Below are 18,372 nucleotides of genomic sequence, written 5' to 3' on the forward strand. Positions count from 1 at the left end.
CAGAACTTTATCCTCCGTGGAATAAGGATGGAAAATCAATAAATATGTGGAGAGTATTTGTGTTGCTTGATCACCACTGTAATAGATCATTTAAATAAAGAACATAAATGAAATTCAATGTATATTTTGAAATATTTTCTATCATAATATTTTCTTAACAGTTTTATTGTTATTATTGTTAGCTCTATTAGAAAAGAATTGAATATAATAGAGTACTCCAATCCCCTAGTTCCGGATCGCCTGAAACAATGGAGAGAGCACTCTTTTATTGCAATTCATTAAAGTTTGATACATGCATTACATTTCCCTCTTATAATTATTTGACTATTACTACATAAAATATAATGTATTTTGAACTAGACATTAACAATGCTATATTGTCTATGTAACGATCACTCACCTATTTTCTGCTACCGTCATCTGGAACTCCATCTATGTTCATATACTCGCCGATACTTCATTCATCTAACCGGCCTTGGACTTTCTCTGCTGCCTCGCCGTGCATCCGTCCTGGTGAACTGCTGACTACACACTGAGTCTCCTCTGGGTTACGTCATCCGCTACGTCAGTGTCCGATATTTCTCGACGTTTTGTGTACTTTTTTCCGGAACTTTCTGCAGCGGTATAAAGGCTTCCCCCACATACTCGGTTTTCAGTCCAGCACTGATTCCGAGTGTGGTTGGAGGGTCATCTGAGGACTTCCCAGTATTTGCTGGGAAGCTCCACTTCTTTTATTTGCTGTATTGGGTGAGCAACAGAGTATTTATTTTATAATTACCACTATTATTCTTCTCCTATGGATTTTGGAGTTATCTTCATTGCTGTGGCCGGTTTTCTTTTAAGCCTGATATGAGTGATATTTTTCCTTAATAAATGAACATCGAGTAATATGCAATTTCAAGAGTTGGTGAGTGATTGAACTTGTGGCCTGGACGGTACAACTTATCACATAAAACTGTTCCTGCATTTGGCAATGTTTATACTCAGGCGACTCCCATTATTGTGATCCCCGTCCTTGGTCCTTCCCGTGCCTTTCTTCTCCCTTTGTTTACCTTTTTGGAAATCTGTGTCCATATTCTCCGAGGCTTATAGGTTACCATGTTCATTTGATTAGTCACATATTATAACATGTAAATGGTCTAGGGATTCTATTCTAATGTACGTCATTCACGATGAGTGTTTTCTTTTGTGTGTCAGGTTACAAAATTTTGAGTTGTAAAATTTAAAATTGATTTCCTTTGTAGAAACAATATACTGTTTTGATTAACCTTTTTTCTTCTTATTATTACATCCACTAACCTCCAATTGGTCCCAGCTCTTTTCTCCTTGAACGTCTTGTCAAAGAATCTTAATCAACCAATACGTTGTTGCTATAAATCGTCACATCTAGGACAACATGTATCTTTCTTTCACTTATTTAATGCTTTTGTGTAACAAGTTTTTTTAGTATCCTACCATTAACAACAAGCCTTACTTAACGGCTGAATCATGAATAGAAGATAATGACACGGTAATACAACAATTTTTATATTACTACATTTGAAATTATTATTAACCTACTAGTAATTATATTCATTATTCTTATCTTTCATTACTCTTGTTTGTATTTGTTTTGTTGTTTTAAATTTCCTGTTTCCACATACTTTTTAAAATACAAAAATATATTTCTATTCTTCCCGGTGTAATCTATACTTTAATATTATAAAGAGGAAAAATTTGTTTGTTTGTAACGAATAGGCTCAAAAACTACTAAACCGATTTTAAGAATTTCTTCACCTATAGAAAGATACATTGCCAGTGAGTAACATGGGCTGTATTTTATTTTCAAAACAATTCGATGTGGGGGGCACGGGGGAGAAATATAAAAATAATAGGCTAATATAGGCAAAATATCGAATTTATCGTATAAGGACGAGACAAAGCTCAATTTAATCCTCTTAGCGCAAAGAACAAAACTCGGTAGGGCCAGAAAACCATGTTTTAAGGCCCTAAAACCAACCGTTACGGAGATATTGGCACCACACTACCCCTGCTCTAGGAATTGGATAAATAAATGAACTGCCGTAACCATGGCAACGTCAGCTCCAGGATTCTAGAGCAGTGAGATTATGTATTTACGTTTGGGCATAGCTGCCAACCAAAATTGGTACAAATAAGACTTAATATCTGGAAAAAAAAATATACTGTTGTGTAAGGCACTCATAGGACTCCTTTGGGCGAGGATGGAAAGGGGGTGAAGTACGAGTATAAAAATCTTACTATATATAAAAATGGAAGTGTGTGTGTGTAAATGACACATCTCTTCCTAAACCACTGGAGCAATTTCAACCAAACTTGGTACACGTATTACTTACCATCAGGAGACGATCACTGTGGGGGGAAAAAATCCCTAGCGCCCTTGAGGGAGGGGGTCAGGGGGTAGTTATAATAATAATCGAGAATAGTATCAAATTCATAGTTTTCGGGGTCGCTGAGTTGAAAAGTAATACTCTATAAGTTTTAAAGTCCAAGTCCAGCCCCCTTTTAGGTGGGGAGCAAAGGGGGGGGTGAGATATAGAAATAATTAAAAACAGTTTCGAATCCATACATTTCAGGGTATTTGAGATGAATAGTAATACTCCAGATTTTTTGCAAGTCCAAGTGGGGAGCGACGGGGGTGAGATATAAAATTAATCGAAAAACTGCATATAAAAATATTTTCTTCTTCTTACTATATATAAAAACTGATGTATGTGTGTGCGTGGGTGTGTGTGTGGGTGTGTAAATGAAACATCTCCTCCTAAACCACTGGAGCAATTTCACCAAACTTGGTACACTTATCAATTAGTATCAGGAGACAAACCGCGTGACGGTAAGACACCCCTAGCACCCTTATGGGCAGGGAGCGAGGGGGCGGTATAAAACTAATCTAGGATATTATCCAATCCATAGTTTTCGTGGTCGCTGAAATGATTAGTGACACTCCGAATTTTTTAGAATTCATGTTCAGCCCCCTTTGGGGTGTGGGTGAGGGGGGGAGTGAGATATAAAAATAATCGAAAACTGTATCGAATCTACAGTTTTCTGGGTCACTGAGATGAATGGTGACAATCCAGATTTTTTTATCTCTTAATGGTGGGGGGGCGAGAGGGGTACAGTCTCATTGACAGTTGAAATCCTGTATATCGTATCTACAGTATAGTGCGACGGCTAAATACATATAGTTATCACTTATTAATTTTTGACAGGATCAAATACTTCCCAGTCGATTCGAGCTTCCATAAGGACGAAGTTTTACTCGAATATTATATAATCTAAAACTTGAAATCTAACACATCTAAATAATTCTAAAGTTACATAATAGATCATAATTCCTAACATATCAGTCTGCAAGTCAAAAAGGAATTCTATAAAAATTCACATCACACATAACTAACTGGTAATGCAAATCTTAAAGGTAAATATTCAGAAACTATCCGTGCAACGCCGGGTACTACAGCTAGTCTACAATATTTTAGCAATTATATACACTTGTCTCTCTTTCTATTTTTGTTTTTTATTCACTTCCCAGATATTTTACTTTCAGTGCTTCTCCTAATAGATGAGCTTCTTCCATTTCTTCTCCACATTGTAGACAATGATTTTCGTTATTTCTCTCTCTCTCTCTCTCTCTTTCTCTCTCTCTGACCCTTATTTTTATAAATTCCCATTAGCTACCACACCATTCATCTCACTTCTCTGTTAGGAAGGCTTTCTCTCCCTATTGCCATATTGTGTATAATTTTACAAAATTCCAGCAGTGTCGTTTTAGTTCCACATTCTGCCGCAATCGTCTTTTTCTCAATATCTTTCATTCTAACCATTACTTTCTTACCGAATTCCTAATCTTTATATTGAATCTCTTTACCCCAGTAGATTCCCTTTCATGTTAGTTTTGTTATCACACAAACATTATTTGCTACCATTTGTGTTCCAAGTGCATGAGTTATGTATACCAACCCCAGTAGTCGAAGGCAGGACCGCAACGGTCCATCCATTTGAGTTCTAAGCAGAACTTCTTATTTTATTATATTAAGAAGTACATTGTAATTACTTCACTCCCTGTTGGTTCATAACAAGGCTTATATAGATGATCAATAAGACAATAAGACAGGCTAGTTTCAATAACAACTAACCCTAACATATTACAGTATATTTCCTAACTGTGTCACAATGTATCCTTGAGCGCAACTCATGAGTAACTTATTATTGTAACCTCCCAGTAAATAGACAATGTACGTCACCTTTGTCATAACATATTTTGTAAGATGTTGACACGTAAATCCAGAGATGAATATAGTATATAAGATAGCGCAATCAAGCTATAATTAACTAGTCGCCAACCACGATTCGTTCACTCAACATCTCTAGGCTTCACGTCTCTCCATCAGAGATACTGGACTCTAACATATCAACCGATATGTAGTTCAGACACTGTATTAATTGGACGGCTGTTAATAATATTAAAACCAACTAACATCAACTGGACTTCTCTTTATTTTGATTGAATACCACGCAGCGCGATACTGAACTTTCGGAACCTTGATAGCTTCAGTATACGGAATAAAAATATAAATTTTGTTAAGCTATCAAAAACTTAACTCATGTACAGGATTTCCCTTCAGTTATAAAGAAATACTCTATAATTAAAAATTTCTATGTGGGGGAAAAATTACGTCCTTTTTCTATTGTGTCTCTTCCAATTCCTACGTTATTTTTAAAAACCTTTAGTCATAACAGTAAAATAGGATATTTGTTTTAATGGATTTTGTACACTTGCTTATGCAGTTGGTTCGATTAGTGTATACCGTGAAATAAGCCCCGAAACGAATTTTCCTCTCTCCTGGAAAATTATTTATTTGTTGGTTACATTCTTTTCTTCGGGGAAGTCTTCAATTACAAATTACTTTTTCAACAAGTAGTCATTAAAATTGCAATTAAAATTTCAATTACAATTGAGACAGCTCCAAAATATAAACATTTTCAGGAGACACAAAAACTTCATAAAATAATAATGTGTTGAAAAAGTAAGAATTATCTACGTACACGAACTAGAAGCACTAGTAACATACCCATTGAAGTGGAAATGATACGGGTTGTGTTACTGGACTCCTCTCAGTATATCCACACAATCACTGGAGCTGTCTTGTATCATGATCCGGTAAACTATGTTTACTACGGAGAATGCAATAACAAGTACTATTTACCTTAGTTATCAATGTAAGATACTTTATTATACAGCAGACTTACCGTAAGAGTAAATAGCGTTACAATGCGACGAGATTTATTTAAGGTTCACAGGAAGTTCATCACTATTCAGCAGCAACATCATCACCGGGTGAATAGTCACTCCCAGCTGAAACTATCTGAATGGAGAAGCATAAACATATTTCGAGCATCCTTTGCCTTATTTTCATTGACTTTTAAGATACTGCTATGTAGAACACTTGATGCGTCTGGTAAGGAAAGAGTAGCTCCTGCTTTCCCTAAAACAAAAGCATCCCTTACCATGGTACTCGCACTGACACTGAACAACATGATATAGATGTTGACTCCCATAGGATGCCAAGCAGGCATCAATTTTCGGTAAAGAGACAAAGTCTCTCGTAGTGCATTCGCTCTGCCGGTGGCTCCAAGCAGCCCACGCAGTGGCCTCCACGGTATGCAGTAGCCAGCATCCTGGTAGGTGTGCTAAGTAACAACTGATGAGCGCAGCCTAGCACACGAGGGCGAAACGCTGGCAACGAGGAATGAGTTAGCTGTAAAATTTATAATGTCCAATAACGGACCATTTATATAGGTACTGAACGGCATTCCATTGCTGTTGTATCCAATGTATGTAATCATGACACTGTCAACGTTCCACCTCAACCAGGACTGACCATTGTTTGAAGAAGGTTTTGAAGTGAGGTATGTAGCCCAAAAATATAGTTCGTGTTATATCATGAACAATGAATTTGCGACTCGCATTCTGCACCCGGGCACAGTAATCTTGTGGCAAATATGTTCCCTCTCGCTTTCGTATTTCCTTCGCGATTACACCAAAGGTCCGGTCGTAGTGGTCGAACATTGAACTATAGCCGCTGCAAGAAACAGACAGCTCCAGGAGTTGTCTGAATTCATGCGCCGGCAGAAACAGTTAAAACAAGCCCGAAAGCTCCTTTTACACTCCTACGCACCAAATCAATGGAGCAGTACAGTTCTTGCACCGGCACTTGTCACTCTTGATAGATGCACTTCTTCCATTTCTTCTCCACATGGTAGACACTGATTTTCGTTATTCCCCCCCCCCCCCTCTCTCTCTCTCTCTCTCTCTCTCTGACCATTAGTTTTATATATTCCCATTAGCCACCACACCATTCCTCTCACTTTTCTGTTAGGAAGCCTTTCTCTCCTTATTGTCATTATGTGTATGATTTTACAAAATTCCAGAAGTGTCCTTTCAGTTTCACATTCTGCCATAATCAGTGAGAGCTTACTAAAAAAAAAAAAAAAAACCGAAATTGACCAAAATGTGGAGCTATCTAGTTCTTGCGCCAAGCTCTTCAATTGCTGTAGAGAACACTAGTCGTAAAGAAATCACACATTTTCTTTTATTTTCGGACGTGGGTGGGAAAATTCAAAGGTATGCAAGGAAAATACATAGGGTCCACTTCTTTCAGTGCTTTTTTGTCATAGAGGCATTGAGTCGCTATCGTCACTAGGTGTGAGAAACATGGTACCTGGGAACTTTCGACATGTCCTTTTCCATCATATTTATTTTAGTGACTTTAGCATTAAAATAATTTGTCGTTTAATTTATGAATAAATTAACTGGTTCGGTTCTTAGAATTTTCATCGTTAAGCCTTTGGGGGAGAAGTACATCTTTGCATTTATTGGGCACTTGAAGGAATATCTGTGTGCTATTTTAAGAACATCGTTCGGATAAGTACGATGTCTTTGCTAGTACTGGAAAAGTAAGAAGGTGTCTCATCCAGCACTGGCGAAGCTACTGGTTCTGCTGCAGTAGAACAGAAAAAGTTGTCTTCAGCACCATTTCTTCCTAGTTTCTGCTTCCGTGCGATAAATATCAATTACTGATTTTTTTCTTCAACTTGCTTCATGCCGTACCGACACAGATAAGTCTTATGGCGACGATGGGATAGGAAAGGGCTAGGAGTGGGAAGGAATCGGCCGTGGTACAGCCCCAGCATTTTCCTGGTATTAAAATGGGGAAAAACGGAAAACCACCAACAGGGCTGCCGACAGTGGGGCTCGAGCCTACTATCCCCCGAATGCAAGCTCACGGCTGCGCAATTACTAGAATGTAACGATTACTAGAGTCGAAATCGGTTTTACTCCGAAAGTATCGTCAATTAATGGTCGTTATAGGCGATAGTCGCACAAACCGATCGTTTTTCCTTTCTAAAAATGTCAAATCTGTCATTTTTAGGCTGCACACTTATATGATTAATTAACGGAATAAAGTTAAACCTTCAAAGGACATAAGTGGAATGAGTACTGTATTTGGAATGCAGTATTTGTGGAGTGGTTTTTCCTTCCTCTAATACAGGGGCATCCAGCCTTTGCACGCTCGGCGTGCCAGCTGCGCTGCGCCGCACTCCGGCAAGCTGGTTTCTGCTTTTCGTGGTGGGGCTGCCTGTCCTGACTGCCAGCGCGTTGGACCGAGTCAAGTTGGGATCGCCTTCGCACCAGACGTAATGTAAACAAACAACTGTTCTTCCAATGTGTTGGTTGTCCAAAACATGTACATTTTGTTCGCGTCGTTCTCCGCGTACCGGCACTTGAAGAATACGAGCTAAGAGACAGACGTGTAGTCTTCCCCACCATCACTGCAAGGTCGTCTGCGCCAAAAGCACACCGGCGTGCAGCCGGAGTACAAGCGCGCCCGGAGTGTTGTTTGGCTGCCTCTGCTCTAATATGTACACGTACGTACAGCAATACAGTACTATGTCAACAAAATACAAGTGAGGAAAGAAGTAGCAACACTGCATATTGACCAATAATCTCGCACACGGTCTTGGCTAATAAATATGTTTTCTTTGTCCTTACATATTTTATAAATAGTTGAGTGTGATCATTCAATTCCTTCGCGATGCTGACATTTGTCTCCCCATTTCCTAACTGCCATATTATTCCTGACTTTCCTTCAATATTAAACACTTTCCCATTGATTTGCAACAGGTTCACAGCAATGCTTGCCTTGCCTCAGATAAACCAATTTGAAATGTACAATCTACTGAAAACAAGAGTTTGAAAATAAGCTTTACATTGTTGTCAGCAAACCCCAAAGGGCTAACAAACAAAAATCAACATTGGACGTTATAGTCGATACATTTCTCCGAAAATGTATTTAAAAAAATACGCCGTTTTACACGATATTATTTTGTAATAAGCGATGTCCTACTCAGCGTTTTTTTTTCTTTACCTTTTCGCTCCCAAGTTTCTTTCAGCATTATGCATGTCCCATACCAGATTTTTATGGACGTTTCGACAGTGGTTGTAAAAGGCCATGAATACTTTGTATTTACACAGCTACCAGCCAACGGCCTTAGCCGTGTTGAAACACCGGATCCCGTGAGATCTCCGAAGTTAAGCAACATTGGGCGTGGTCAGGAGTTGGATGGGTTGCCACGCGCTGTCGGTGGGGGGTAAGGGAATGGAGGAGCGGAAAGGAACTGGCCACCCTACCGCACGTAAACTCCGGCTCAGGAACGCCTCTGCGGAGGTTCGGACCTGCCTTCGGGCAGAATAACCCTTACCTACCTACGCAGCTACTGAAAAGTCATGGAATGACAATATTAGCAATAGATTTCTCCTAACACTTTTCCCAAAACTTGAAAGAACTTAGCGTGATATGTGTCGACAGCTTGTTTTACTGAAACGTATCTCCACTCTATTCATAAAAAAATCAGACTCATCATCATTGCCTAAAATGTTTAAAATTTAATCTTTCATTATGCTTTCTTTACACTCCCGTGCACCCATTTCAGAAGACAGCTGTGAAAGAAAAACACAAGGCACATAATTATCGACCAAAAACGGTAAGGCGATGTATGAATCGTCCGTCGTCTGAACAAAGCATGTCAACAGCGTTGGACTGAACTCGGAAGTGAACAAGAGCGCATTGCTTTAAATCCGAATTAACTCGTGTTTGGGACAGCGGGAGAAATGTTGACATCCGAGTTAACTCGGGCATGGGATGGAAAAGGTTAAATACAGTGTTTATATGGGATTTAGATGGGACCGTTAGCTTTCACCATTATATCCAATAGGTCGTTAAAAGCGCTGTCGTAACAACCGGTTCCTCCTGTATTTTACTTCAAGAAAGTAAGTTAACGGTAAGAATTACATTTTGTAAAAATGTAACGATTACAAATAAAAATTACTAAGAATGTTATCTCTACAAGTAATTCGATTACTTTTATTATGTTTATGAAGTAAATGAAATGGCGTATGGTTTTTAGTGCCGGGAGTGTCCGAAGACCAGTTCGGCTCACCAGATTCAGGTCTTTTTATTTGTCTCCCGTAGGTGACCTGCGCGTCGTGATGAGGATGAAATGATGATGATGACGACACATACACCCAGCCCCCGTGCCAGCGGAAATAACCAATAATGGTTAAAATTCCAGACCCTGCCTGGAATCGAACCCGGGACCCCTGTAACGAAAGGCCAGCATGCTAACCATTTAGCCATGGAGCCGGATTGTTTATGAAATATCAGAAAGTTTCAAATTCATTCCTAAGCCTTAAACGAATGTAAATACAGTGCATCAGAGAAATTCCTCCACACTAGAGAGAGCGTTACTAATATTGGTAGTTTGAACTCGTGCTTGTGTCCGCCTCTGTGGTGTAGTGCTTAGTGTGATTAGCTGCCACCACCCGAGGATCGGGTTCGATTCCCGGCTCTGCCACGAAATTTGAAAAGTGGTACGAGGGCTGGAACGGGGTCCACTCAGCCTCGGGAGGTCAAATGAGTAGAGGTGGGTTTGATTCCCACCTCAGCCATCCTGGAAGTGGTTTTACGTGGTTTCCCATTTCTCTTCCAGGCAAATGCCGGGGTGGTACCTAACTTAAGGCCACGGACGCTTCCTTCCCTCTTCTTTGTCTATCCCTTCCAAACTTCCCATCCCCCGCAAGGCCCCTGTTCAGCATAGTAGGTGAGGCACCTGGGCGAGGTACTGGTCATCCTCCCCAGTTGTATCCCCCGACCCAGAGTCTGCAGCTCCAGGACACTGCCCTTGAGGCGGTAGAGGTGGGATCCTTCTCTGAGTCTGAGGGAAAAACCGACCCTAGAGGGTAAACAGATAAACAAAAGAAGAAGAAGAACTCGTGCTGTAATAATACTGAACAAAGCGTAATTTATGTATCACCACGACAGTCACTAAGAGATACTGTAAATATTATCCCCTTTCTTGAAGGCGTAATTTACACATATCGTCAAAGACGAGTAAATCCATGCCTCGTCCGCAAAGATACAGTGAAACGTCTCACTTTGGACACCCCTATAGCCTGGACATCCCTTTTAACTGGACATGTACAATGCACCTTTTAATTCCCTATACTTTTATATGTTGGGAATTGGGCACCCTTCAACTCTGGATATTGGACAGCCCTTAAATGACAGTTTGGACAGGTTCAAAACTGTATATTGTTTCATTGTTTTGTAAGGGTTTAGTGCAAGCACATTTAACATTGTCATTGGAAATGCTGTCTGCCCAAGAGCATGTTAAGACAGTATTCCTGTAATTCGGCGTCACAACAGAAAAATTTCGATGACAAGTGATATTTTCGGTGACTGGTTAAGAGAAATCAGTCTAAGAATGAAGAAGGTTACGCGTAAGATAATGTTGCTTTTTCATAATGCTACAATCCATGTGGACCTAAATCTATGAAATATCGCAGTAAAAGTTATGCCTCCCAACTTAACTAATGAAGTGCAACCACTAGAGAAATGGATTATTCAAGCTGTAAAATTACAATACATGAAAGAGTTAATGCGGGTCCACATCAACGCAACGGATAAATGTAACAATGTTGTCGAATTCGCACGGAGTGTGACGACCCTCGAGGTAATTCTCTAGATCCATGGTGCTCGGATGGACGTGTCCAAGGAAACAATATGAAATGAAAGCAGAAGAGAAATTCCCATCTCATGCTACAAGTGCGACAAGACTTTCTAGCACCACGTATAAGGCTTTCTAGTAACACACTCTAACGAAAGGAAACACATTTTTTCATGACTGTAACAGGAGATAATCGGATGAAAGGCCATTCAGTGTATTAGAACATTGAACTAAGTATTAGTCCGCAAAGATTACTGCCATTCCACTTACTTTTTTCGCTTTTGTCTTCCGTAACGGCTAGAACGGAAGCAACACTCAAGATAAGATAAAATCAGCACAGAAAATATTTTTTTTCTTCGCCCCCTTTTTTATTTTAGTTAGTATTCTTATGTCGAATGTGTTGGTTGCCAGGGAGGTTACGTTTGTCTATATATTTGCCGACGTCGGTACTTAAATTCTTCACCATAAGTACGCCTATTCAACACAGCCGATGCGATGCAGACTCTTTACTATTTAATATCTCGTGGATCTGTAGATGTTACTGTCGCAACTTTAGTGCGAGTCAAATAGATATCGTCCTCCCACTGTTATTAACAGTCTTTGATGTTATTTGGACGTAACTATGGCAAGCGATATTTGCGTAAAAGATTGTGTGCCACTTCAGAATTCTCAAGCAACATCCCAAGATGTAACACCAGCTCAAAGTGAAAATCCACCACTCCGTGCCCTATTTGTGGTAAACAATTCCGATCAGTTAACATCCACATTAGTAAGGCTCACCCATCTCAATATAGGGAGAACGTGCCCTGCATATGACATCTAACATACACTCCCTTCTAGCTTCACCGTTAAATGATGATAGTGAACCTAAAGATGATTTGCCAATTAAGATTCAAAGTGACTTCAACCAAATTACTACTCTTAATACGGAGTTGGAGAAACGGCAGAATACATTTGTGGAGAATCTTGAAATGGACGTATTTGGTCAGAAGGTAGAAGCTTTTACCGATTTTCTAGCACAATCTATCACACTTTTACCGGAGTCTAAACATCCATTTTACCAACCTCGAAAAGCAGGATTAATTTCGTAAAACAACAGAAACTACAAACATTCCAGCAATTCTACTAGATCATCCAAAAGGCTTCAGGAAAAAAGGCGTGAAAAGTATGAGTATCGGAAAGTACAATTTGACTTTTATAACCAGAGACGGAAAACTGTACGTACTGTTTTACAATATAGGTACAATAAACAGTATAAAATAACGAGAGGCATATTACATGGCGCATTTTCGGCAAGGTTTTCTCAGGGCACACCAATATCGGAAGAGATTATAACGAGCACATTACTAGCAGCATGATCATGATCATTGCGACGCTTCTGTCAACCAAGAGGATGTTATACTAGCAATGAAATCAATTAAGACTGATACAGCACCAGGTCATCATCGAGTACCAATTAGAGCAGTTAAAAGTGAAAGGACCGGGCGAGTTGGCCGTGCGCGTAAGGGCGCGCGGCTGTGAACTTGCATCCGGGAGATAGTAGGTTCGAATCCCACTATCGGCAGCCCTGAAGATGGTTTTCCGTGGTTTCCCATTTTCACACCAGGCAAATGCTGGGGCTGTACCTTAATTAAGGCCACGGCCGCTTCCTTCCAACTCCTAGGCCTTTCCCATCCCGTCGTCGCCATAAGACCTATCTGTGTCGGTGCGACGTAAAGCCCCTAGCAAAAAAAAAAAAAAGTGAAAGAGTTTCGTCAATCTCGTATGTCGTTAACAAGTTATGTTCCTCCATGCCTTCGTAAGGCTAGAACCATATTGATCCATAAAGGTAGCGATGAAACAGACATTGGAAACTGGATACCAATAACAATTTGTTCGATACTAACAAGAAAACTCGACAATGGGTTAGTCGCCGATCGCGATGAAACTTGGAAAACACATTGAGGTACACGAAAAAATGATGTCGGCATCAATTTTGGGTGCCAACATTCATTAGCCTGCAAGCGCGGGGAGAAGGGAAACGTGCGATGGCGAACCAAATGGAGCGTGGAGGGGAGGAGGTGCAGAGGCGTGTCTACAGGTACGCAGTGTGCCAGCTTAGCATTGGCCAGGAGGTATTCATCGCTGATCGCGCGGAATTTGAAATGTCGCAACTTTTAGGCCCCGTAGTTAACGCCCTAATGAATGTTGGCACCCGACATCGTTCTTACGTGTACCTCCATGTGTTTTCCAAGTTTCTTCACGATCGGCGACTTACCCATTGCCGATGTTCCCTTGTAAGAATAATTTTTGAGAGAATACTTGACTTAAGATTGCGGCGCTACGTCAGTTTCCACGGAAATCAGTGAGGTTTCTCTTTTTGTCCTAGAACATATACGAATGTAACAATTCTGGCCAGTATACTGTACGAGGATCTGCAAAATTAAGAAAATATTATGTGACCATAGTATTTCTCGACATCACTAAGGTGTTTGATATGTTAGGCCATCTCCATATTGAGAAAACATGAAACCATGTAGAATTACCATCCGAACAAAAGCAAATAATAGTTCAGTTGCAAACAGGTAACTCGACTGTTAGAGAAACAAATGGGGAACGGTCTGCATCGATCCGACTTAGAAGAGGAGTTATGAAAGGTGCGCTACTTTCACCAGCTCTATACAACTTAGCTACGGACTTCATATTGGATAAACTTTCGAAAGGGCCGGTCTCCTCTGAGTATGGTCATCACTTTGTTCCAGGACATCAGAACGGTTTGCAGATGACACCGTTATAATAGCAAATAGCCAAGAACACGCCGCCGTACTAACTGGCATGGCCAACGAGGCACTTAGAGAAATTGGGCTTCATCTAAATCCATCAAAATCAGTGGCCACAAATTTTGTAAAGGGAAGGCTTTCTTACTGCCCTTTGGTAACTGAAGAGAGCATTTTTACTATTCGACACCTTGAACCGGACGAAAATATTCGATATTTGGGAGTCAGCTTTCACGACAAAATTATTTCCGATCAACAGAAAGTTATAAATGACCTACAATGCCATCTCGACAATTTGGTAAAGAGCCCTCGTTAAAAGCAGAGCAAACGTTCTTGGTTATAAATCAGTTCATATACCGTGCGGTTAGGGGCGCTCGGCTCGCTCGGGAGATAGTGGGTTCGGACCCCACTGTCAGCAGCTCTGAATATGGTTTTCCGTGATTTCCCATTTTCACACCAGGCAAATGCTGCGTCTGTACCTTAGTAGAGGCCATGGTCGCTTCCATCCCACTCCTACCCTTTGCTATCCCGTCGTTGCCATAAGACCTATCTGTGTCGGTGCGACATAAAGCAACTTGTAAAAAAATTAAAAACTAAAAAGACCAGTGCATTTGATTGTTACGAAAGGTGTTGCTCGTAGGTGGAGCCCTGCACGGATGCAGATATCCGCGGATATCCGCAAAGTTAGTGTCTTGGCGAATGCAAACTGTATGGCAGTGTGGATAATTTTGTTGATAATTTTTCAGTTTATTGATTTTCACTCATGTATGCTCTGACTTTTGTTTGTGTTAGCTGACCCTTGAAATTGATGTGGGAGAATGTTGATATATAAATATTCTTGAGACCATAAAGTCGAAAATCCAACCTAAGCCTAATTGGCTCCTGCCCGCAATTACTGCAATGTAGAATGTCACCCACGGTATTCCCTGTCTGGGGCTCTCAATTTGGGAGCGTGGTTTAGTGACCACGGGGCCCTCAACTGAGCCCTGGCATTACCTCCACTTACTTATGTCAGGCTCCTCACTTTGTCTATGCTATCCGACCTCCCTTGGTTAATTCTTATTCTTTTCGACCCCGACGTTATTAGAGCACTCGAGGCCTAGAGAGTCTTTCATTTTCACGCCCTTCGTGGCCGTTGTCTTCCTTTGGCCGATACCTGCATTTTTCTAAGTGTCTGATCCCTTCCTTTTTCCCTCTGATTAGTGTTATATAGACGACCGTTGCCTAGCTGCACTTCCTCTTAAAACAATAATCACCACCACCACCACACAATTACTGCAAGGAAGGAACAAAGGTTCCGAAAGGGAACCGTTCAATACGTCAGTACCTGTCGCGAGAGGAAATCCCTCATAAACCTGTGACTATAGGGTTCTGGTGCCAGGTATCAGGTCTGTTGTATTATGTTATCAGATCTATCTATTTCAATACCTTCTGTTTAATATAGTTCAATATTTACAATACCCGCGAATGGTCGCGGATGCGGGAGCGGATGAAGGAAGTGCAGTTGCGGATAATGTTTTAAATATCCGCGCAGCGCTGTACTCATAGGATCAGTCGTGCTGCAATAGTACTTTCTGGCCCAGTGAGGAAAGCAATGGCAAACTACCTCACAGCTCATCTTGCCTATAGATCATCCCATGTTATGAAAACAGTATTACTGTTATGGACCTGCCCCCTCTTAGATACTCATAATTCCTCGTGATTAACGAATATTATGTTGTCATTTATATTGTATTACGAAGAAAAGAGAAATGAGGCATTTTTTCTCGTGCGTTATTAAAATAATGTCTGAAGCTTTTCTATTTCAGAAACACATTCCCGCGGAGGAAGCACAATGACGAGAACAGCCATCGCTTTGCTGCCTTTCTTCATTTTCCTTCTGTGTCGCTCTGGTATATCTAATCGCGTAATCTGGTACTCTAGAGTCCTGGCAGCTTATTACTGTTGTGGAGAAGTCGTTCTTTTACGTGATACATATGTTTTTTAGCCATTATATCAGTGCGTACTTGTCTTCTGTTGAGTGCTATGTGCGTAATTAGCTTACCTGTGTGATTTATTTCTTTATCATTTATTACAGTATGGACGGGGCTGAGGAAGAAATACAAGTAAACTCTGCTTAACTTGTAGTTTATTTTTCCCCCTTTTATCTTGAACGTACAAAACAAGTTTATGTGCCACTGTTTTCCCGTTATCACGTGAACATCATAATGAGCTCCTCTACCCCCCAACCACGAGTTCATTAATATAATTTTCAGCTATTGTCTTTAACTTAAATACTGAGTTTCACCAATGTATGTGCCGCCACCTTTTCGTTTCACGGCTCCATGGCTAAATGGTTATCGTGCTGGCCTTTGGTCACAGGGGTCCCGGGTTCGATTCCCGGCAGGGTCTGGAATTTTAACCATAATTGGTTAATTTCACTGGCACGAGAGCTGGGTGTATGTGCCATCTTCATCATTTTATCCTCATCACGGCGCGCAGGTAGCCCACGGGAGTCAAATCAAAAGACCTGCATCTGGTGAGCCGAACTTGTCCTTGGATACTCCCGGCACTAAAAGCCATACGTCATTTCATTTACTGTGAATACCAAAATGAGCCCCCTCCAAACTCCCAGTCCCTTTGAGTATTGAACCCATGACCTTTGTGCCCTAAGAACATTATGCATAAATTAACAATCATTTAAAAGTTGGATTCTTGATAGCATGGATTTGACACGTGACGAGGGGGTGATTACCTTCGGTCCCACGCTCTGGGATACGTGACGTCAGCCACACGTGTCGAAAGCGGAAAAATCTCAAGTCATTTTTATGAACTATTTCAAAGCGCGTGTACATGGCGTGACCCAAGCCAAGTCAAAAAAATATAGTGCCTATCAAAGGGGGTCAATCATCTCACAAATCGAACCCGTAAAAATTGTAAATGTCCATGAACACTACCGCCAGAAATGTAGCAAGTATGTAGTCACTTTCAAAACTCTTGAAATTACAGTTTAGTTAAGTCAGAAAATTTATAGAAATTTTCTTGGCGGCAAAGGGAGATATCCGAAGAGAGGGGGTAACTGCTATAAATATGAAGGGACGCCATGACGAAGTCTCCTTCTCCGGCATTTGTGATACAAAGCGGACGAAAAATTGTTGAGCTGCTCTGCGAATTCCAACCAACGAAAGTAGACTGAGTTCAACTGCAGATTTCAGCCATTGTGGCTAGGTTTTGTCTCCATGAGAAGATAGTTTTCTTGAGTGAAATAATTGTACCAGATAGGACGGTCAAAGTACTGAATAAATTCTAATGTGATTAAGTAATTCGTGTGCGGAAATAATTATAGTCCATCGTGTGCGCTCAGCAAACAAGTGAAGGGTATTTTCTTTTTTTTCATGCTTTATTCCAGGAAACCTGAAGAAACATAATGATATGTACAGCCATGAATGTAAAAATGGCTAAATAAAATGCCAGGGTCGCAGGTGAGCCCTATGACGAACAATGGTGTGACTACATGAGGTAAGTGACTTTCCATCTTACTACCTCTTATATCTTGTCTCATGATCTCTAAAAGTGTATTTGAATGGGGATATACGACGCAGTGGTCACCCCTACTAAGTTTTGTAAATGTGAGAATACGACTAAAAGAGTCATTTGTTTCATTTTCCATTTGGATAAATTTTTGAAGTCTTGCGAGTGCCGTATAATGGTGTAAAAAGTTATTGAATAGGGTTTCGAAGTGATATCACGTTCAATGTAGATCGTCATCCGTGTGAGTGTACTGCCTATATTTTGTGATGTCAAATTAAGATGTTCATTCGACGTAAATTTTTTCTGTCTGCAATTTGACGTTAATACTAATAATCCATGGTCACTCATTTTCAATCGAGTGGAAGCACGCTGTCGGGTGAGAACCTAGGGTGATGAATTTGGTCACGGAGAGAAACGTTTTTCTAGGCCCATTTTAAACTGTGTCTGACTGACAATAAAAAGATCTAGTAGAATGTTTCAGTCATTTTGTTCGTAAAAATCAAGTTATAAAATACGATATCATTTATGCGAAGTTATTCATGATTAATGCATTGTGCGATATTAGACGTCGAGATTTCTAGTGAGGATTTTATTCCAGTTCTTTGTCGATGATAATTGTGGAGCTGGGAAACAGAGGTTAGTTTTGTTGATATGAGATTTGTGAATCAGGTTGGACCTGTCATTGAAGCCGGGACATGGAGGCCCGAGGAATGTTTTATATGAGTTGAGATGAGATGTGCGAATCAGGTTAGAGTCCTGTCATTGAAGCCGGGACACGATAGCCCGAGGTATATTTTATAATGTTGGGAATGGAAAGAAATTCATAGAAATCCATAGCGGTATTAATTGGCGACGCGTATAATTAGTGTGGGCATCTTGAAGCATAATCTGTGCATTTTGTTGGTTAGAATATCGTATTTGTTTAATTTTGTCGGCAGAGTTTAAAGAGAGCATTTTGAGAAGCCAGTCAACTGTGAATAAACCAGGTGTTTCATGTAACTGCCAAGCGAACTTGGGGACG

Source organism: Anabrus simplex, chromosome 1 (assembly GCF_040414725.1).
Source record: "Anabrus simplex isolate iqAnaSimp1 chromosome 1, ASM4041472v1, whole genome shotgun sequence".
NCBI lineage: Eukaryota > Metazoa > Arthropoda > Insecta > Orthoptera > Tettigoniidae > Anabrus > Anabrus simplex.